General features: G+C 44.5%; 1 protein-coding gene across 2 annotated transcripts in view; it reads right to left on the bottom strand.

The window, feature by feature from the left end:
- TIAM2 (TIAM Rac1 associated GEF 2) overlaps positions 1–21358 on the bottom strand; it is a 325018-nt gene extending 303660 nt beyond the window's left edge. For both annotated transcript variants that reach the window (XM_045058261.1, XM_019831415.3), the window contains exon 1: positions 21165–21358. The gene's annotated coding sequence lies outside the window, so the exon portion shown is untranslated. The remainder of the gene's footprint in view (positions 1–21164) is intronic.
- Positions 21359–21837: the final 479 nt, after the last annotated feature.

Raw genomic sequence — 21837 nt, 5'->3', positions numbered from 1 at the left:
CTGTGCAGAGACCATTCTGAAGCAGATGTTACCGGTTTTTTTCTCCCCTCTCTGAAGAATTTATTAACCACAAAGGAACTGCTTGAAACCATCTTATTAGAATGAGATCTCGGTATTAGAATTCAAGGAAGAGGCCAGCGTTTACTTAGAAACCAAACAACTCACATCAACGATTCCTTCTAATTGTGTAAATACCAAACAGCTTCAGTCTGTCAAAGTCACCTGATAGTATTTTAAAATCTAGCTCAAAAAAAAAAAATTTTTTTTAAATCTTTCCTTTGCTGCATGCAGAAGGAAGGGAAGGAGGGTGGGGTGTTAAATATTCACGCGGCTTCACAAAGAGAACTTGTCCAGATGCTCAGGCAGAGGGTGGTGGAGGCTTTGGAAAAGGGAATTCATCCAGGGAACAAAAGCATGAACGTCTGCCCTTGTTAGGGTGCCTCTTGGGAGTTTAAAAAGATTGCCCTGATAGTACACCTCCAGCTAAGTGCTAAGACTGCGCATGAACTTGGTTCTGAAGGAATGATCCTTATTTCTTAAGTTTGTTTGCTATCTTACTCTTTCTCCTCCCACCCCATCCTCAGAAAGGAACCCCAGAACCTTCTATTTATTTGTCTTTTTTCTCTACATTAAGAGTGCCAAAATCCCTTTGCTTATATATGCACTAGAATGTCCACACGAATCCCCGAATCCAGGCTGTTCCCTTTGTGGGGAGCAGGTGGGGTGGGGGCAGGGAGCCAGATATGTGGCGTATCTATCTGCCAGTTGCACCTTTGGCCACAGAAGAATGGAAGGAAAGGGATCTTTGCTTATTTCCATACCAAATTTAGTGCCAAGCAAGGTCTAAGCTTTCTGAATAGGCTCACGTGTTTGGATTTCTTTGGAGTTTAAAAATCTCTTACTAGAATATTGTGGAATACACAAAAATATACTCTAAAACACTGGGCAGGGAGTCAACCAAAATAGACGCGATCTAAAAGCCTATAGCTGTGGCTAAATTACCCACAGCCTTCTTCAATTTTCTACTTATTTACTGGAAAATATAATCAAAATATAATTCTATTATAATCAACGTAACAGAAAATATAGTACAGTCAGAAACTGAAGAAAGCAAACACGTAATATTCCTGGGGAGGAATAATCTCTAAGCCGTGTTGCAGAATGCATCATCAAAGAGAGCCTTGGCCCTCGTAAATAGCCCAGCCTTTCCAAAAAAGAACAAAGAGTGGTTGTGCAAATCTAGAAATCGACAGCAGTTCGGTGTAAGAAACTGTGAAAGACCCAAACCACGTATGCACCTCTCTGTCTAGACACAGGGTGCTACAAAGGGCTTGGCTGCTGGGCAAAGAGGAACCACGAAAGATGCGCTGAGCCAGCTACAAGACAAAGTAAACGACTAACAACCAAAATCAGTTTCAATTTTTATTATGAACGTCCAAAGTAGACAGCATACTGTGAAAGTGTTAGGTTCTCACTGATTAAGTTTCAAGAGACCACAGACTACTGTATTCCAAGCACTTTAATTTGTGACAGAGCCAAAACAAACAAAAGAATGATAAAAATATTCTTTTCGGTGCAAAGAGTGCTCTTATTTGAGTTGCTGTTGCTGTTGTTGTTTTTTTCCCTGCAGGTATTGTGAACACTGATCATTTCCAAAACGCAAATCCTGGTCTGGTACTTGCAGCAAACTTTGATAAGCTCTGCCTGAATAAGAAGCTAATAAGAAATGTACTTATAAAGTATGTTTACAACACAATGTAATATGCCCATTCATTGTCATTTCCTTCTTCTCCCACTAGGCTTCTCTTCTACCACCTGGGTACCTGCTGTTTGTAATAACGGGTCACTGAAGGCTGGAATGAAATACCCAGAAGACTATATTGAACCCCGGATTTCCTCCAAGCTGCATTGTTCTTTCAATGAAAGCTTAAGACTTTCAACGTTTGAGACTGTCCGAGGAGACGACTAATAAGGGATTAAAGTCACCAGTCAAGAACTACAGTCTACGCGTGTCGTGTTCAAGGAAAAAGCCATGGTTTGCTAAAGCTATGGTTCTAATAATCTGTAGTTCCAACACAATACGACTTTTTCCCCCCGGCAGGGTTTCCTTGCAATCTGCCCTCTCCATCACTGGTTCTGGATCACGCTACAGCTGGAGTTGGTTGCCATTTATATATTCCAATCAATTCTGGTCCTGTGGAAGGTGCATATCTCTTACAGATGCAATATTGTTCATCTGAGTGCATCCTCAAAAAGAACAATTATGAACTGGAAACTCATAGGGTTTGTGTTTAAAATTTATAAAATTAAACCTGTTCCAACAGGTAATACAGGGAGGCATGCTTGCAACCCGTGGATTCAATCAGAAACAATGTCTGAGAGCACAGAGCCTTCTCAATAGGTAACGGCGGCTTCCTTTTAACGCTTCCTTAAACAAGATCCGATGTGATGCACATTAGAACTTTGAAGCACGTCTCATTTATTTCTACAAGGCCTGGGACACGGGAAGGTGCCAGAACGTCATTCATCATCTTGCCTGTTGACAAAAGGAACAATAACTGGTCATCACTGGTCAATGGAATAACTTTTGCTAGTTTTTTTTTTTTTCCAAGATAATTTCTAAAGAAGAGATGATGTCAATACAACAGCAAATGTTTCAATGTTTGATGAATTTCTGTGCTTTATAACGCCATGTCTTCTTCCAGGAGGGTAGGAAGAATGAGAGTATGCAGTGTTCATCTCTCTCCTCGTGCTGGAATTGTTCAGGAGAGCCCCCTGTCCTGGAAGTGAGCATACCCAGGCTCCAGACGCGATTCCACCAGTAACTATGTCACCTAACCTTGCCGGGCCTTCCTTCCTTCACATATACACAAGAAGGCCTCAGTGGGCGGGTTCTAAAAAGAAGGCCAATCCAACCACATTATTGGGTTCATGCGGCCCTGCCTCCATAGCTCCATAGAGACCACAACCAGGTATAACCTTTTCAGTCTGTGGCAACGGCTAGGCTTAAAAGAAGTCTCAAACTGTTAGTGTATGAAGTCAATTAACACCGTGAGCGATAATGTGATTAAGCTAAGTGGGTATAAACTTCTGAAAGCACCCATTTCCCCATCTTTTGCTGTCTTAAGATCTAAGAAGTGTCTTTGGTGGGGGGGGGGGGTATCTGCTGGTTTTCTTAAATTAAGAAATAACTGTAAAAGCTGAAAACCACATTAAAAAGGATAGCACAGACGCCTGCTGTAAGAACATACTACATAGCCATAAAATTCAACTGGGTGGACGTGTTTAAGTAGCTATAACTGGTAACTTTACCAAGGTACACGTTGCAGAGGTGGGATCTACACACAGGAAGTCTGACCCTAAAACTGATGCTTTCAACCACTATGCCAAATTACTTCACCATAGTTTGTTAAAATGAGAATGAACTGGGGCTGGAAAGTTTGATGGAACTCTCACAGACGCCCTAGGTACAACCAGGAATTAGGTTAAATATTTGGAAACTTCAGGCAATTAGTTCCCATTAGTAACAAAATGATACATTTCAGTAATTGACAAACTATATTTAGTAATTACGATTTGATCTTTATGCCTCTGTGGTTGGTAAAACTTAGACGATGCCAAAACAACCATTTATTTATGTTATATTATATTTATTTTTGAAGGCATCCTGGTTGTTACGTGTGCTAAGAAAAATGCGGAATAATTGTTTCATCTTTCTACTGTGTGTTTGGCAGAAGGGGAGACACAACTTTGTGAAATGTGTGAACGATCCACACAAAACAAAATAGGCACCAAGGTATCTACTGCTTCAGATTATTCTAAGTATTTTGCTAGTGCATTCATCCTTCAAATGCTGACTTAAAAGCTACTCGAGAGAAAACGACAATGAAAATACGCTCATTTTGACTATCAGTAGCTACAGCACTAGAGGGACAGAGCCATTTCCTTAAATGTGGATAAGATTTGCCAGGTTGTAACAGGATAGGCTTGTCACAGAGCAAATCAGCAACTGTGTGGTAAAAGGCACCGAGACCACACCGGGGAATAAAACGAAAAAGACACAAATTTACTCAAATTGTAGGGCGGGGACATACAAGAATGATCTATTTAACACATGCACATACGCACCAACACAGGCTCAATTTCTGTGTCTTTTGTTGCCAAGAAAGAGAAGTAAAGATTTCTGTCTTATCAAAAACATTTGAAAGAAGCAAAGAGGAAGAAAATGTATTATGGGATTCTGGCAAAAATTTCTATGCTGGTGGATTTCGGGGATGTGTATATCCTAAGTCCCTGACGGAATCGCTTCAGAGCACGTAAAATGATTCATCACCGAAGAGGGAGGATAGCAGAAAGTAAACATCAAGTACTCATGCAAACAACAATCCAGAGGTGGAGATAATGGTCACAAGGCCTGTATTTGGAGACTGCTGCAGTTATCAAAGTGCCTTCACATTTATGAACCTTCTGGTTCTTATAAAGGGGGACCCAGCCTACACGTGAAGCAGCTGAGATTTGAGGGCTTAGGCAGCTTGTCCAGCGTCACGTGGGAACGAGAGTGGCCGAGCCACTGAGTGGGAATGAAAACCGGGTCCTGATTCCCTGGCCAGTGCTCGATCTTTTCGACGAGCTGTCTCTGGCTAGCAACACTGCGTTATCAATGAATTCGTTATTTATTATTATTATTCATCTCTTCTGCCTAGTTTTGTTGCTACCATGACCCCTCCCATATTAAGTGCCTTATGAAGAAGCCCTAACCTTGCAAAGCAGATAGAACCGTCTCGTAACAGAGGCTTGGACTGGGGTTTGGACAAATGCCTTGCCCAGGGTCACGTGGCAAAGAGCGGCGCTGGAAATCAAAGCCACGGCGGCGGTAAGAGCTCCTGCTCTTTGCATTCACTGTGTGTGCCGTCTTGGCGTCTTCTGGGTTCTGGACCACTAAGCCCAAGTGTGCAGACGTGCTGTGCAGCCCCGTCTTTAGCAACATAAGCCGCTTCCTTCATCTAAAGCCTCGTCACAAAAAAAGACACCCAGCTGCTCTACAGGTCTGCCCCAGAGCAGACACTCCGCATGGGTGGCTTATCCCAAACTCCTTAAAGAGCCAGCGCACTCCTTGTTAGCAGCTGCCAATGTGCGTCACTGTCCCCCATAATAATGGCTATAATTTCACAGAAAAGAGTAGGAGGCCAAAACGCCCACTTGTCAATGAGAACATGGCACAGAAGATGACTTTTTATTTTAATTAAAAAAAAATTTTTTTAACGTTTATTTATTTTTGACACAGAGAGAGACAGAGCATGATCGGGGGAGGGGCAGAGAGAGAGGGAGACACAGAGTCGGAAGCAGGCTCCAGGCTCTGAGCCATCAGCCCAGAGCCCGACGTGGGGCTCGAACTCACGGTCTGTGAGATCGTGACCTGAGCTGAAGTCAGACGCTTAAGCCACTGAGCCACCCAGGCGCCCCTAATTTTTTAATGTTTATTTACTTTTGAGAGAGAGAGCGAGCATGAGCAGGGGAGGAGCAGAGACAGAGGGAGACACAGAATCCGAAGCAGGCTCCAAGCTCCGAGCTGTCAGCACAGAGCCCGACGCGGGGCTCAAATACATAGACTATGAGATCGTGACCTGAGCCGAAGTTGGACATTTAACTGACTGAGCCACCCAGGTGACTGATTTTTTTTTTTTTTTTAAATAAATAAACTGAGACACAGCAGTGCCTGGAGATGAGAGTTAGTTAATAGTCGACGGCAACTGTAAAAGTTCTAGAACCAGTTTTCTGCAGGCCAAGTTGCCACTGATGATGTTCTTTGCTGCAACGTAATTTTGAAATGCAGTTATTCTTTTATAGAGCTGGTATAATAAAGGCAAATGGACTTAGAGGTGTCCCTATACTGATGTAACTCATTTGGGTCTGCTGGTTTTGGGTAATTTACACACGTGGCTCTCTCCATCTGTGCAAACAGCCCTGCAAATCAGTTTCATGCATCCCACGCTGCAAACCAGAGAAATAAGGTTCAAGGAGGTTACCTGACCTCTTTAATTAATGAACTAATGAAACTATCTGGCCAAGACAACGCGGCTCCACGGCGGCAGAAACAGACCTCGGGCTAAGTGTGCCTGACCCCAAGTATTTTATGCCTTTCCTTTCACAAGCTGCTGCACCCCAGGTATCTGAAGTGCCAGACATGCCAACGGCCACCCCACATTGTGACCCACGTGCGGGACTGCTGAGGAAGGGCCGATGGTCACCAGGACAGCAGGGGCAGCACACCTGCTTCCCAAACAGCTATATCCTTTCTTACTTGCAAAAACCCTGCTCTAGAAACAGGAGCCAGGCTTCCAGGTCAATTATAGGTGTCACAGAAGAGAGAAGGAGGAGGGACCAGGCAGAGTATCTCCACAGAGAGCCCACGACAGGCGAGGCAGCTGCATGGAGAAATAGAAATCAACCTAACTTTAATTCCATGGTAAAGGCTTCGTGGTCTATTTCACGTTTTACTCCCTTAAAGTAATTGTGTTCTGATTTCCAAATCAGCAGGCTGGAAATGGCCTAAAGCCTGAAGAATCATTTCTAAATGACAGTTGAAAAAGAGAATCTACAGAGAGGCTCTGACCCCTTTTTAATTAATCTCCTTCATTTCTTCCCCGGCAGAATTGCCAGTGATCAGCAAAGTGACCGATCAGAATTCACTGCCTTCCTCTCCCCTGTTCGCTTACACAAGGAGGAGGTGTGAGATTATGAAGCCAGCCACAGAAAACCTGCCCAGAGTGTGATCTGTTCTGGCACGAATGCATTGGATTCATCACCAGTGGGCTAACTAAGGAGGTGATGGAGCAGTACCAAGAAAACTAGGTCCTTGCAAACAGACTTTCAGATCCAAGCCTCAGCCAGCCTGCCCTGCCTCGTCGAAAGGCAAGTGCCAGAGTTATTCAGGGATGCCAGACCCCAATCTGCCTCGTCCAGCTGATCCTTCTGGTCAGCCCATATGGGAGCAGGATGCCTGGCACAGATCGGAAAGTATCAGTGTGTGCAGACATGTTCTAACATCATTTGCTAATGTTTCATTGTTCTGTAGTTAAAAACCTACTTAAAATGTGTGGAGCAACGTCCCACGTCCCATTAGATTAGAACAGTATGAAGTCTAGTCTTTCCAAGTACAGAGTGTAAGAATAATTAAAATAACATAAAGGCAATTATGCCCTATTGGGGAAGTTTATTTCCACGATGGGGGATACCCAGGGCTCCTTTATTAAACTGAGATCACATCATGTCCACACATGTATTGTGCATACAATCTTTGTGCATAGTTAATTCCAACACAACAGAAAGAACCACCATATTAGTGCTAAAACAGAACTTAGGAATTGCAGGGCACAAAACTCTCATCCTAAACATTAACAAACCGAAGCTCAGAGGTCTCCCATTTGTCTAAGGGTACACAAAGATTGGGAGTCTAGGAGACACTCTGATCTCTTGTCCTCTAAAACGCTGTATGTCCTATGATGCCCCACATTCATTTCATTCAAATATCTCAGACAGAATATCCTGGAAAATTATGCCATTTGGCATGAATGATCAAAAAGTCCGAATGCACGGACTTTTGAATGATCCAAATATAACAGACTTCTGGACCATCACAGACAGAGCTGTTTCCACTGGTGGTGAAGTCCACTCTCATGTGAGCTGGTGGGATGGAGACACAGGGTGTGGCAGACCCTTCTAGCAAAGCTCATTTATGGAGAAGCAGTTCAGTACACTGTTTAAGGTACACTCTGGAACCCACCCATCATGCTTGCATCTCTGATTCTGCTTCTTATGGGGGGGGGGGAGCAATTCTTGGGTTACTGTGAGTTTGCACACCTGTACAACAGGGATTAATCCCAGCACCAAGGCTAACTGTGGGGGTTTAGGGAGGGGCCGTGTGGAAAGTGTCTGTCACAGAGGAGGCAGGAGGGATATGGATTCTTTCTCGGCCACCCATGTTCTCAGGGAGCCCTGGCGACACAGAGGAGAGCAGAGATGCTCCATCCATCGTTAGGTCACAGGAGCAACTCTGTGAGTCCTTCTCAAGCGGCTAAGGCCCCGTCACCGGCCTCCCATGGTCCATATCCCTGGGAGAGCTCGGCTCCCATCATCATCTTCTCTCTCCTGTCCTTGCCTCTGAGCTCCTCTGTGACCGACTGAAAAAGTGAACGAAAGGCCCAGAGCCCCTCACCTTCCTCATGGATCAGGGAGTTAGTAATCCCACTGGCCACGCACTCTGGTCATTATGGAGTCAGGGTTCCTCCCTTCTTCACCCTCCCCCAACCATGAAACCACCCCCCTCCTCCCTCTTTACTTCTCAGCAGTCTGTCTCTCTCTCTCTCTCTCTCTCTCTCTCTCTCGGCCATTCCTGTTTGCAGGAGAGAATCACCCCAAGTAACTAGGAATCAGGGCACTTATATACATTTTTTTTTTTAAATTTCAAAGCCTTTGCCTTTGTTGAGATAAAAGGAAAACAAAGCATCCGTGTTAACATTTCACAGATGCCCTGGTAAGTCTGCACTTTGACACCCTGATGCCTTGCACTTGGGTGGGGGGAGGAGACGAAAAAGAACAAAGAGAAAGAGGAAAAGAGCAAGTTATCAAAAGCACCATTCTAGAGCCTCAAGACTGAACCAGAGCGTAGGCTCCATGCAAGCCAAGCCGAGATCTGGCTTTGCTGTTGTGTCAGGGCCCCTCCCTGGCACAGGGCTTCTCAATGGCTCCTCAGGGAAGGGCAGAAGGAATGAAAGGGAATTCAACTGAATACCATCCTGCAAGTCTGATGGTCTATTGGCTACCCTTCAATCATCTAGACCTTCTGTAATAAAAAACAGCCCTGTGACACTCTTTCCTTTGGCAGTGAAATCACCTCAACCACACTGAGACCCCCAGGCTAGAGGCTGATGCTAAATGCTGATGACTTTTCCATGGGAGCTTGCTTTAGGCCAGCTCTCCTTCTAGCTTAAAGGTTAAAAGGTTCAACTTTGGGTTTCTAAGAACAGAGACTGTCACGTGACGGTCACATGCTGCACTACCCTCGTTTTTCAATCTGGCCCATTCAAATGGTCAGTAGTGGGATGTATTCTTCCTCTCTCCCAGGCTGGAGCAAAACCTATTAATATTCATTTAGTAAAGTTGAACCCATCAGATAACAGCTTTTTAAAAATAATTTTAAAAGTTAACCTTAAAAGACTTTTAATATTTTTTAGAGGCATGCCACTTTCATGCATGAAGTATACTCTAGAAACACAGGGCAGTATGTAAATTTCATTTTTAGAGTACTGGGAAAAAACTGGCGTTTAAAGAAATCCTATTGGTTAACCTTCATAAGGCAAAGAAACCTTTTTGAAAAGTGAACAATCATCCTTTTTTTCTTTTTTAATTTCAATTTTCATATATCCAGTTTGCTTAAAGCAAATTCAATCTGGTGTCCTCAGCTGTCGTCACAACTGAACTGGAGAGATTATATGGCCACCAAGTTGAACAGATGCTTTTTTCTTTTTTCTTTTTTTTTAATAGCTGCAGAAACTAATTTGCAAACTGAATTCGCGGTGAAGAATTGACATGACTGTAGTCAAAGAAATGACAAGCCACTCGCTTTTCTTGGCTGCCATTAAATAGCCCCAGGAACAGTGACCACTGGAGTTCTCAGGACAGGATTATCCACACACAGCCCTGTGGGACAGTGAGCCCTGAAGGAGCAAGGCCCCAGGGTGGGAGGGAAGGGACAGGTGGCCGGAAGTACCTCCGGGGACCCAGCCTGCCTCATCCACGGCCCCCTCCCCCGCCTTGGAGGACTCCACTGTGTCCGTATCAGCTCTTGACTTCATCTTATCTGTATATGCTTTATCTGTTTATCTAGAAGAAGTATTTAAAATCAGGAATTTGCTGCTTAAAAGAACCACGAGAAGGTTAAGTGAGTGAAATGAAAAGAAAAGAGAGAGAGACTGTTACTCTCCTTGCCCGCTTGGGCAGAACTAGTGAATGGGCTCACGCGGTCTGGTTAGTTACCGGAACTGCGTGAATTTGCCTTCATTTCCGTCTGTCTCAAGGGCACGTAAAGTAACCAAGATGGTGCTAGGGCTCCACATCCACAGAACGAGCACCCTGCAGTGGTGGCAAATGCAACAGCCAAGGTCATCTTCACACCTTGGCCCCACTACTCCACGGTCAACAGCCATCAGCCTGGCTTTAACCGAGGCCCCCTCGGTGCACCGAGTAGTAACTCTGAGGTCAGGGAGAAACAATACACTTGAACTGCATGTCTTTTTATTTTTTGGAGCAGAATAACAGTTTTCAAGAAGGCACAGCGTCTTATTTAATAAGCTCACAGAGAACTCCAAACATGACCCAAGTTAATGAGCCACTGATAGATACTCTTTTTCTACAAACAGCACAACGTCAGGGAATATCTGTTCTGAGCAAATATGAAAGCAGAAAATCGAACAGGATGTGGCTTTTTAAAAAAATATGGGCGGCTTTCTACGACCATATTCTCAGAAGCCTTGACCAGGATTTGGGATAAGAAAAACTCTTCATCTGCAGTGTTTGAGAGCTGATATGTACAGCCTCTGTACCCCACACAGAATTCCCTCACGTGCTCACGAGGTGACGTGGCACAGAACATTCCAGGACACGTCCCACGTCCCACCCGCATTCCATCCAGCTGCCCAGGGTGGGAAGACCTTAGACACTAGTGAGCGACACTTCTCAGATGTTACCAGACCCCCGGATTACAAATCCCATTACAGTATGTCATTTCCCCCCTAAAACAGGTAGGCAACAATGAGTAGAAAAAGGCTGGCTGGAGACCCCGATGGTGGCGGTCAACGGGGCCAACTCACCAGCAAAGTGACACATCCTTGCTCACTCGCCTTGCAAGGAAGGTTATTCACATCTGTGCCTTAGCAAAATGATAGATTGTTACATGCCACGAGTCAGCTTAGAATAGCTCCAAGCATCCATATCAGAGTCAGGAGTGCTATGGGACTCTAGCATGAGTTTATAGGTAGTTGTCTAGTTCCGAGCTATAAGAGTCCACTGTGTCAGACGCACGAGTGCCGAACCGCTTGGCTAGAAGCCGGTTTGCCCGGTTCCTTACAGGACCCCACGGCCTCTGGGATACAGTGTGGAAGCCACTGATCTAACATATACAACCTTTGTTTGGAAAGACTTGTTCTACAATGATCTTAAGCAGTATCAGTGAATCTGATGAACTCATGACCCCAAGGTCAAGAGCTGAACGCTCTACAGACTGGGCCAGCCAGGCGCCCCTCCACTGTCCCTTTGTATCTTCAAAAGAAACTGCTACTTACTTTTCCAACCACCTGCCACTTAACACGGTCAAAAGCCTGTGTCCTCCCTGGCCTCTGGCGATTTCAAAGAAGCTTTTCCTGCCTCTTGGGACAACCTTGCGCTTTTCCTTAAGTGACTGCTTGAGCTTATTAGCAAGCCTTTGCAAATCCTGGCAAGGGGACCGCAGAGGGATTGCAAACTTATCACTGCAGTACGAAGTGGGGGGAATGAGGGCCTGACTTCCGCTCCTGACCTTCAAGCAGCCGTCATTAACCTCACTTCACAGAGGGGGACACCAGCTCCTAGAGGCTAAGTCACCCTCTCAGCTCGTACCGTTCTTGCAAGGCAGGGCCTACATTTGAACCCGAAGTCTGTCCTCTTTTTGGTGATGTCTCCGCAACAGAGGACTGCATTGTATCCCCCAACAAGGGCTCCAGCTTGGTGCAGGCCGGGTGATAGGAAGCTTCTGCAAGGCTCCAAGATAAACCCGGTCTGACAAAGGGCTCTTCTGCATCGAGAACCCACTGTTGGGTTTAAGCTGCCAGCAAAAAGCATGCGAGCAAATCATCTCCAGAGAATCGAGTTGCCAAAAATGTTGTCAAAATGTCTGGCTTTCTTTCCCTCTGGAATTATGACAAGTCACACATCTTTTCACATTCTATAGCTCACTCTTTGGAACATCTCCCAGGATGCTTAATAGAGTGCCACGCTGGAGAAACTGTCCAAGGTTAACACAGTCGTGGCTGGACTTACACTAACATGCCACAAGGCCACAAGTGGACAGGGCACGGAGTCATGCCGCAGGGAAGGAGGCAACGCACGACTGGTAGTTCTAAGTTAAAGTAGGAGGACCCGGGTGGCAGTGAGATGGGCATTCAATGTCACTCTTTTGTTTGCATTATATTAACTCGTCAGGGATGTTGAAAGTGTTGAAAACAGATACTTGACTACCAGCAAAGGAGCCGAATAAATTCTATGTCTACTCATTTATTTCTTATTTACTAAAAAGAAACTCAAACTACAATTTAGAAGTGGTCGTATGTTAGGGTTTGTCTTTAGAAAAAAAAAATGTGTATCAAGACACCTGGGTGGCTCAGTTGGTTGGGCGTCCGCCCGGCTGTTGGTTTCAACGCAGGTCATGATCTCATGGTTCATGAGTTTGAGGCCCACCTGGGGTCCTCACTGGCAGCGTGGAGCCGGCTTGGGATTCTCTCTCTCCCTCTCTCCCTCTCTCTCTCTGCCCCTCCCCAACTCTCTTTCTCAAAAATAAATAAACATTTTACAAAATGTATATCAATCCTCAATTATATCTCAAAGTAATAATTTAAAGATTACCTCAGTGGAGTGGAGCCTGGCTGACTCAGTCAGTAGAGCACACGACTTGATCTCAGGGTCGTGAGTTTGAGCCCTATGTTGAGCGTAGAGATTACTTAAAAACATTTATTAAAAAAAATTATCTCAGTGGATATATGATATATTCTTTATTTTTGGTTTATTCCAAATATACCCAAATATATATTTTATATTTCTTAAACTGCCTGGGCAATTTTTTTTTTTTTTTTACAGTTAAGTAACCAAACATTTGGTGGTGGATATAAAATAAAAAAAGATATTCTGGTGTCACCTCGCTTTATTGCTCTTCAGAGATACTGTGTTCTGTACAAATTGAAGGTTTGTGACAACCCTGTGTCAAGCAAGTCTATTAGTGCAAATTTTCCAAAAGCATTTGCTCACTTCCTGTGTTTGTGTCATATTGTGACACTTCTCACAATATTTCACATTTTTTATTATATATTTGTTATTGTGACCTATGATCAGTGATTATGACTTGCTGAAAGCTCAGACAATGGTTAGCATTTTTCAGCAATAAAGTATTTTTATTTTATTTATTTTAGAGAGAGGATGTGTGCATGCGAACAGGGGAGGGAGCGGGGGGGGGGGGGGGGGGGGAGAGAGAGAATCTCAAGCAGGCTCCATGCTCAGTGCAGGGCCCAAAGCAAGGCTCGATCCCATGAACCTGGAATCATGACCTGAGTCAAAATCAAGAGTTGGACACTCGACCGACTGAGCCACCCAGGTGCCCCAGCAATGGAGTATTTTTAAATGAAGTATACACTGTTTCAAAAAAAGCATAATGCTATTTTGCACACTTTATACACTACAGTGTAGTATAAACATAACTTTTATATGCACTGGGAAACAAAAACTTACTTTGACTCACTTTATTGTGATATGTGCTTTATTGTGGTGGCCAAACCCATAATATCGCTGAGATACGATACTCATTTCTCACTTACATAGTCCTTTGTGTTCTCAAAAAGCTTTTAACTACAACTACTTAAATGGCCCTCCGCATCAAGATGGGGTTAGATGGATTCCAATTTTGTTTTGTTACATGTACAAATGAAACTGCCAACCGACTATTCATGATATCCATGCTGGGGGTGTGTTTCTAGTAGTGAGGCAAGTAAGCCCTTTACTCTGCTGTCTCTGTCTCTTTAGACAGGTCCTCTTGGGTCCGAGATACTTTTTCTCTTGCAAAGAAAGCAACACATCTCTGAAGTGAATAAAATCCACAACCCTCATCTTTTACCACTAAATTCTAGCCACTCGTCCTCAATCTCAGGGTCAGTCGGCAGTTAGCTGAGAGGAGCGTCTCAAGTAATTCCTTGGGTTTAGTTCCAATGATCAAGTGCAAATCTGCAAATTATTTCTTTTAAATAAGAAGTTGAAAGGATTCAAGGTTATCCCTGTCACAGTCACTAACATTTATGTTCCGTGTTTTCTTGAGTGGGAGAAAGGGAGGATGAGTTAAGGGGGTTTTTTGCGTAAACAGCATTCATCGGATCCATTTCAGTTGAACAAAGGTTCTGAGTGCACCGTGGTTCTAACCGGTGGGGCCACAGATTGAGGGCAAGGCTGACACTGGAGCTGATTTCTTTTAGGAAAACTGTAAAGAACACGGAAACATCCTAAACTCTGGCAAATCAATACGCATCAGGGAACCAGGGGATAGGGTTGCCAAATATAGCAAATGAAAACACTGAAGAAATAGCTTGTAGTATAAGTATGTCCCAAGTATTGCATGGGACATAACTTACACTAAAATTCACTTGTTACGTATCTGAAATTTAATTGAGCTGGGTGTTCTGCATTTTATTCAGCACCCTACCAGGGCGTCAACTGTGTGGGTACCTCAGGGACACTGAGCCAACATAACAGGTTGTGTTCATTTCCACAGCACCATGGTTAATCTAGAACTGAAGATGTTTTTCAGGATGTGTATCCTTACCTACTTATTCCTGACTGTAAGAATGCTCCCTTTGCAAGTTCCCTCCTTTCTCTCCAGCGGGTAATTACTGTGAGCTTAACCACATGCCTGAGATGTTCCAGGAGCTGGGGACAAAGAGGTGGTAAAGCACTGCCTCTGTTCTGGGGCAGTTCACATGCCGGCAGAAAGAGAATTAAAGCAAGTGGACAGAAGTGTGCTGTAAATGCAAGCGGAGTGGGTGAAAGACGGTCCCAGAGGCTGAGGGTGGGCACTGCTTTAGACAAGGTGCTCTTCAAAGCTTTGTCTAAATTCAGACAGACGGAATGTGCGGGAATCTGAGGAGTGTGGAAATGTGACAGGGTATGCGTGTATGTGACAGAGAGAGAGGGAGAGGGAGACTGAGATTGAGAGAAAGGAGATGAGAATAAGAGGGGAAATGGTCACCCGACATTCTCAAAGCAAAGCACGGGTAGGAGCCACTCAGTGCCAACAACAAGGAGCCTTCAGGCGAACCCTGTAGCACAGGAAACCAGCGTCCTCAGTAAGGAAGCGGCCACCTCCTTTAAGAACACAGACCATCTCCAGGAAATCAACCGTAACGCCGTTTACACACTGTGTTTAGAAAGGACACCTGCGACCAGGAAAACAGCTCCCTCGTGTCCTACCAGCGTGTCCACGAGGAGTCGGGAGGAATGTGTGTGTGACCACCACCTGGACCAACATTCCCCGCTCAGAGCAACTGAGCGGACTGGATTGTGGTCTCCACATGGGAAATAAAGCCCCCATGGCTCCTGAACCCTTCTTCTTTTCAAAAGGACAAGGGCAAATATCTGCTCTTCGGTTGTGGTCACGGCAACACTGACCGGAGCCAGGAAACTTGCCATCATTTAACAGTTATAGTTAATGACACTGTGCCTTTGACTTAGCACCCAAAGTTCTGAGGAAGGACCTCCTTTTAGATCCACAACAATAGGGGCGCCTGGGTGGCGCAGTCGGTTAAGCGTCCGACTTCAGCCAGGTCACGATCTCGCGGTCCGTGAGTTCGAGCCCCGCGTCATGGGCTGATGGCTCAGAGCCTGGAGCCTGTTTCCGATTCTGTGTCTCCCTCTCTCTCTGCCCCTCCCCCGTTCATGGTCTGTCTCTCTCTGTCCCAAAAATAAATAAACGTTGAAAAAAAAAATAGATCCACAACAATAAATACTTTGTTTTAGATATAAAGGTATATCAAAATATCTATCCTTAACAATCTACCTATCTGAAAGAAAAGCGTTGTTGTTGGTTTTTTTTAAGAATTAAGTAAAAATCCACAGCTCACTTTGACGGGTAGGAATGTGTGCTGCTCTCTGGCATCCAGAAGGGTCGATATGCAAATTAGATTCTGCAGTTTCATTTCACCTGCTTCTACCTTTCATTTCAATCAGGTTCGACCCTGAAGGGTAATGATCAAATCAGGGAATGAACCAGGTTGAAACTGATGCCTTTTTTCTACAAGATAACCCAAACTTTTTAGTTTTTTTTTTTTTTTTAATTTTTTAATGTTTAGTTTTTGAGAGAGAGACAGAGTGTGGGCAGGGGAGGGGCAGAGAGAGAGGGAGACACAGAATCCAAAGCAAGCTCCAGGCTCTGACCTATCAGCAGAGAGCCCGACGCGGGTGCTCGAACCCACGAAACGTGAGATCATGACCTGAGCTGAAGTCGGGCACTTAACTGACTGAGCCACCCGGGTGCTCCTACTAAACTTTTTAATCTTGAATCACACACCCAAAAAAAGGAGACCATCTCAAATAGCCACATCTTCTATAGCAACAATTCAGAATTTGCACGTGATGCTTTGAGCAACCACAACCACACAGAAATATAGAATACCGAGTCAGAACCACAGAATCTCAAGTCCAAAGGGGCTCAGACCAATGCCCACTTGGATCCCTGAGTTGTCTCTCACCCCTGAAAGTGGCCTTTGTCCAGGGAGCCTCTCTAGGGGCTGGGCCTCTCCTGAGGCTGCCATTTCTTCTGGGACACCTTTAAGGGCTAAGAAGCCTGAATCCATGCCCTCTGGTGTCACAAAGGGTAAGTCCAATCTTTCTACCGCACTTCACTTATTCTAAGCCAGTGGTCATCAAACCCTTCAAACATTCTCTAACGTGAGTATATGAATCCTCATCTGCCTTATACAGACTCCCCCAAATCTGGATCATTCTCCTAGGGACACATTTGAAAATGGTCCCTTAAGGTATGGAAACTGGAACTGAATTTGAACCTTCAGATGGAGTGTGATCTGTGTGGAGCCGGCCAGCATGGTCAAGGGTGACCACCCATCTCAGTGAGAACCAGATTCTGCTGCTGTAGACACCTGAGCCTTCTCCTTGGTGTCTGACAGCCATGTGAGTCTGACTCTGTCTCTTCCTCACAGGTTACTTTTTTTCTTTCTTTAAGTTTTATTTATTTGTCTTTTTAGTAACCTCTACACCCAACATGGGGCTCCAACTCACGACCTCGAGATCGAGACACGCACGCTCCACCGACTGAGCCTGCGCCCCCCTCACGGGTTACTATTAAGCAGCATCGCTTTATCTCACACTTGCAACAAGTAAGTTCTCTGGACCCAGGGACAGAACTCACGCAACATTTTAGTTTTCTTTTCCACCTTCATATAACCCGTAGGTTTAATCAGCATGCAGGCTATCCATTTCCTCATTCAAATCAGTAGTAGGGAAATGGAAGAAGGCAAAGCTGAGGTTAGACATCTGTGTCCCATTTCCGCCTCTTTAGATCTGCAAGAGCACTCAGAATGTAGACATCGCTGCCACAGCACTGAAACCTCCTCTTGGAGACTTGTCCACGCTGGCCCCGCGTGCCAGCCTGTGACTCCTTGTTCCCAGCTGTCCTCGTCCCTTGCCCCCCCTCATTTCATCTTGGTGCTTCTTCTTTATCCATTTGAGTTTGCTTTCCTCCCTGTGACCGAGGCTGTGGCTTTGTCTCTGCTTCACACTGTCAGGCAACGGCAGGTAGAGAGGGTTGCCCCCCCCCCGACCCCGTGCTCTACTATGCGATTGGGGGCCACCCTTACGGTCCCGCCTGTAGGGCTGACACTGGTGCACTAGCCAGCATTTGGGGTTGGGGGCGGTGGGGGACGAGCCAGTCGGTCACACTGCCATCCAGGCCTGATTTCTCCATCCTTTCCCTAAACAGATCTTCAGCAACTTTCTTAGAGACCTTCCTCGCATCCTGACACAGAGCGTCTACAACATTTTTCATGGATCAATCAAATCACCCTATTTAAAAGCCGCAATCTTACTTCTGGCAGGAATTCTTCTCAGTGAACCTATGCCAGTTCTTTGGGACACAGAATCCCTTTTTAATAGCTGACAAACCTTTTAATTAACTCTTTTTAGCATCACGCTGGGAATGATGACAAGTCCACTGGCCTGTAGTTCTAGGAAACTACCTTCTTCTTTCCTTGAAAATCAAAACATCCGCCTAGCAAATTCCAAGCACAGGAATCCTTTCTTGCTTCCCACAATTTCTGGATTTTGCAGCAATTTTGAGGGCAACCTATAAATTCTGGTTCGCAGCGATGTAATTTTTCAAGGCCTGGGCCGCTGTGAGAATAACGGGGGTCTTCTCGTTGTCGTCTGACCTTCCTTAGATTTTTCCTTCTTATGTCGAGTGTTTGCTCTGTCTGTTAATGTAACGCCCCCTGCCCCCTGCCCCCGCCCCATGCCGTGGGACTCTCCCTTCCTCACTGTTTTCACCCTGAGCAACATGTAGAAGACATTGGTGCTGTCTTCAGTATTTTACATAAGCCGCATCTCAAACCAACCTGTAGCCTCCTGGCTGGCTTCCTAGAGCGTTGCCCTACTTTTCCTGGCCACCTTGGACCGTGCGTCTTTCCCCAGAACTGTCGTTTGCACAAAGACCTTGTTTCCCCTTCATCGGGACTAGGTGTCACTTTGCATATCATAGCTGGATTACATTATTGAGTTCATTAGCCCTCCCGTGTCCGCTTCCCTTTTTGAAACCCTACCCCCTGAATTTATCTCTGAGCCCTTTGAAATCTGTCTCCCCAAAACTGTCACAGTTCAAGCAGGAGGCCAGCCACACGTGCTCGATGCCAGTATTACGCACGGCCACATACTTAGGGTAACAGCTACCCACTCGCTTTACGCGGTGCCTTTACCATAGATTCCCATCAGCGCCCAGGACAAAAAGGCATCATTATCCCCATTTTTGTGCAGAGATACAGAGAGATTAAGCCTGTGGCCCAAAGCAACCTGGTCAGCAAGTGGCAAAACAGGAAAAGCACAGCTCTGGGTGACACCAGGGCTCAGGTGTTTCCTCCAACCTACATGGTCTTATACTCTCTAGAAAGTTTTCCTTTTTTTTTTTTTAAGAGGATGATTTAACTACTGCTTTTCCAATGTTTATAGCTACTATTTCATTCTTTTTTTCCAACTGCCTTTTTTATTTTTAGTTTTAGTTTATTAAGTGTTTACTTAGAGAGAGGGAGAGAGAGCATGAGTGGGCGAAGGGACAGAGAGGGAGGGAGAGAATCCCAAGCAGGCTTCACACTGTCAGCGTGGAGCCTGATGCAGGGCTCGATCTCATGAACCATGAGATCAAGAGCTGGACACTTAACCGACTGAGCCACCCAGGCACCCCTGCATTTTTTTATTGTGATCTCTCTCTATATATATATTTTTTGAGGTATAGTTGACATAAGATTATGTTAGTTTCAGTGAAATAGTAGTGAAAACCTTCTTTTTGCAAAGTTTTACTCTGTATACTCATAGATTCTATATGGCAAATAAAAATCTTTATTTTTAGGAATAAAAAATATGCCTTGGGGCACCTGAGTGGCTCAGTCGGTTTCACATCCAACTCTTGATTTCAGCTCAGGCTGTGATCCCAGGGTTGTGGGATCAAGCCCCGTGCTGGGCTCCATGCTGAGTGTGGAGCCTGCTTGGGATTCTCTCTCCCTCTGCCCCTCTCGCCCACTTGCATACTCTCTCTCTCTAAAAAACAAACAAAAAAAATGCCCAAATTTAGGACTAGGTGATTTTATTGTTTCCATACTTATCTCTATCTTATATTTTTTCCTACAGTATGCATTACTTGCATGACTTTTAAAATAGAAATAATAATAAAAATAGAATCCGCGTGTTCTGAGACACAATTTTATCTGTACAATGGGACAGATACTCTTTACTATTTAGCAAAAGTTAAAAAAAAATTCCAAAAGGGAAGTTTTGCAAAGTTAAGGGGCTTCACGACTGGCATTTTTATTATAAAAATAGGAGAAAGATACATTTGTTTATTTTTTTAAAGAGGCACCTGGTCAGCTGGATTGGGCGGGGGGTGTGGCAGGCCTGTATTAGCCCAGGGCTCCGCTGTCTCTGCCACCGGGGAGTAAAAGCTAATGTCTCCCCCTGCGCTCCCATTTTGAGTTGACTGGAGCAGTGTCCAGGAGTGGAGTCTAACTAAAGGCCTTCTGTTTTCCTCCCCCACCCTATCTCACTTCTACCTGGGAGCAAATATGATTCACGTAGATGGGCACAGAGTGGGCCCGCTCCCATAGGCCTTAGTAAATTCGTTAACTAACGAATGTGATAACTGGGGAGTTCTCCTACATATTTCACCAACATCTATAGATTATTATGTGCATTGTACGAATCTCAAGTGCCGAAATTAGAAGCATGGTCTTAAAGGAACCTGGGCATTTCTTAGGCATGCTAAGGAACCTGTCCAAGGTTACACGGTTAATTAATGACTAAAGAAGTCGAGGACTAAAATTTAAACTCTATTTTTTAAAAAACCTTAATGTAAATTGCTTTTTAGATAAACTCCTGAGTTAATTTAAATAGCTAAATTCTAATCCGAGCAGATCTCAGTTTGGAAATCAGACGTCTACAGTATATAGTACAAAGAGGAACACTTTTTCTCAGTTGAACAGTTATGTAGATTTATATGCATATTTCATAGTTTTAAAAAATTACAAAGATCAATGGTTTGGTAGCTGGCTGAAATAATTCCATATTTTAAAAATCTGTAGGAGGCATCTGTTAGCAGTTTTGAGTTTCTACCGCAGACTAACAATTTGGTGATAGCAAGCTGTCTTCCAATTAATGTTCCAGAAAACATTTTATTTCAAGATTTTCAGGTCCAGAGCCAAGATTTCCTGGGATTCAGTTATATGAAGCATCGTAGTTTTTGCCTTTTATAAATTTTTCACATCTAGGGTTAATAAGCAGCGCGTCTTGAAAAAATGTTTCGACTTCCTAAAAAAGTTTAACTGAGACCTGCCTTTAATCTTTCCTACCCTAGCGGATAAAGTCGAAAAAACATTTAGAATCGCCATCACATTATATTTATATCATTCCTTTCTCAAAATTATACAATTTCCCGTGTGTGCATGTGTGTGTGTGTGTGTGTGTGTGTGTTCCCTTAGCAGACTCCACAAGCGTTCACCCTCCCCACGAGGTTCACTTGGTTTTCTGAGGCTCGTTTCCCCACACCCCCACAGGGTTCATTGTGTAAAATCACACCGTCTGCCATCTTCAAAACGCAGGAGACTAACCTTCCTTATGAAGCCTTTCGGACGACTTCCTCTTAGCCGCCAGACCTGGATCCACGGAGTCACATGCAACACACTGGGTACATATTTGGTTTCCATGCTTTCCTGCCTTCTGTTACTATTACGCTCGGAGCTTCTAAATGGAGGACGGCACTTAATTTCTCTAGCACCCAACACAGTGCCTGGCCACTCAATTATCTGTCGGGTGAACAAATAAAACAAGACCTAAAGCCAAACTGATTACCAATATGCGCCCATTCTTAATAGTTACAACTTTTCCTTTTTCTGTACTATTTCAAATAATAATGCAGAAAATGTGAAAATCTATACTAACGCTTTTTTTTTGTTTTCATTTGAAAACTGAAAAAAATATAGTAGACAAAGTCTCATGTTCTGGCATTTACTGTCTGTCTTGTCCTATAGCTCCTGGTTTATAAACTGTCAGCTCTACGAGCCTATAAACTTTATGGATATGGGACTAGTATCTTATCCAATCCCCTATCAAGTATAAAACCACCGTAGTGTTAGGCACAGGCACCGGAAAATTATTTGGGGGAAATGCCTAGGAGGGAGGCCAGCATGTGCTTACTCTCCTCAGATGGGAAAGAGAGAACAGAAGCAAATAAAGAGAATGTGTGTATATGCAAAAGGCTGTTATCACTACAATTAGCACAAG

Source organism: Felis catus, chromosome B2 (genome assembly GCF_018350175.1).
Source record: "Felis catus isolate Fca126 chromosome B2, F.catus_Fca126_mat1.0, whole genome shotgun sequence".
In the NCBI taxonomy this organism is placed as follows: domain Eukaryota; kingdom Metazoa; phylum Chordata; class Mammalia; order Carnivora; family Felidae; genus Felis; species Felis catus.
The sequence above is the reverse complement of the archived record's forward strand: the minus strand, read 5'-3'. Positions and strand labels throughout refer to the sequence as shown.